The sequence below is a fragment of the Alexandromys fortis genome, unplaced genomic scaffold, assembly GCF_014885135.2.
Source record: "Alexandromys fortis isolate MF-2015 unplaced genomic scaffold, M_Fortis_MF-2015_v1.1 scaffold_86, whole genome shotgun sequence".
In the NCBI taxonomy this organism is placed as follows: domain Eukaryota; kingdom Metazoa; phylum Chordata; class Mammalia; order Rodentia; family Cricetidae; genus Alexandromys; species Alexandromys fortis.
In genome coordinates, this window is record NW_026067965.1 from 1495 (window position 1) to 2556 (window position 1062).

Genomic DNA, 1062 nt, shown 5'->3' on the forward strand with positions numbered 1-1062 from the left:
TAATAAAACATAAAAAGAAAAAGATAAAACTCTGCAACTACATGATAGATGTAGAATTGGAAAAATAGAACATACAGATATATGAAAAGTAATTGTAGGCATGAAGGTTGATATAGACTTTTATACATATAAGACAACAATCGACATAAAGTACTTCAGACAGACTATGTAATCTATTCAGTCTCAAATAGTTTTATTTTTCAATCATATATTTTATTTCAAGTAGATATAGAGATGCACATAATAATATCTGATTTTATATCAAGTTTGTGTTCCTTTCTGTGAATACATTGTTTCATTATTTTCCTACTAATTTCTATAAATTCGTTCTAAGCAAACATTTAAAAATTCGTACAGCTCTCGCTTGCCGAGCTCCAGCTGAAGGAGAAGGGGGGTAAGTAAGGAGGTGCCCATACCATGGCTCGTACAAAGCAGACTGCCCATAAATCTACCGGTGGTTAAGCACCCAGGAAACAACTGACTACAAAAGCCGCTCGCAAGAGTGCGCCCTCTACTGGAGGGGTGAAGAAACCTCATCGTTACAGGCCTGGTATTGTGGCACTCAGTGAAATCAGACGCTATCAGAAATCCACTGAACTTCTGATCCGCAAACTCCCCTTCCAGCGTCTGGTGAGAGAAATTCAAAACAGATCTGCGCTTCCAGAGTGCAGCTATTGGTGCTTTGCAGGAGGCAAGTGAGGCCTATCTGATTGGCCTTTTTGAAGGTACCAACCTGTGTGCTATCCATGCCAAAAGTGTAACAAATATGCCAAAAGATATCCAGCTAGCACGCCGCATACGCGGAGAACGTGCTTAAGAGTCCACTATGAGGGGAAACATTTCATTCTCAAAAAAATTTTTTTCCTCTTCTTCCTGTTATCAGTAGTTCTGAATGTTAGATGTTTTTTCCATGGGGTCAAAAGGTTCCTAAGTATATGATTGCGAGTGGAAAAATAGGGGCAGAAATCAGGTATTGGCAGTTTTTCCATTTCCATTTGTGCGTGAATTTTTAATATAAATGCAAGATGTAAAGCATTAATGCAAGCAAAATGTTTCAGTGAA

At 38.3% G+C, this 1062-nt stretch overlaps 1 pseudogene; it reads left to right on the forward strand.

The window, feature by feature from the left end:
- Nucleotides 1–417: 417 nt before the first annotated feature.
- On the forward strand, nt 418–1026 carry LOC126508733 (histone H3.3A-like; annotated as a pseudogene).
- Nucleotides 1027–1062: the final 36 nt, after the last annotated feature.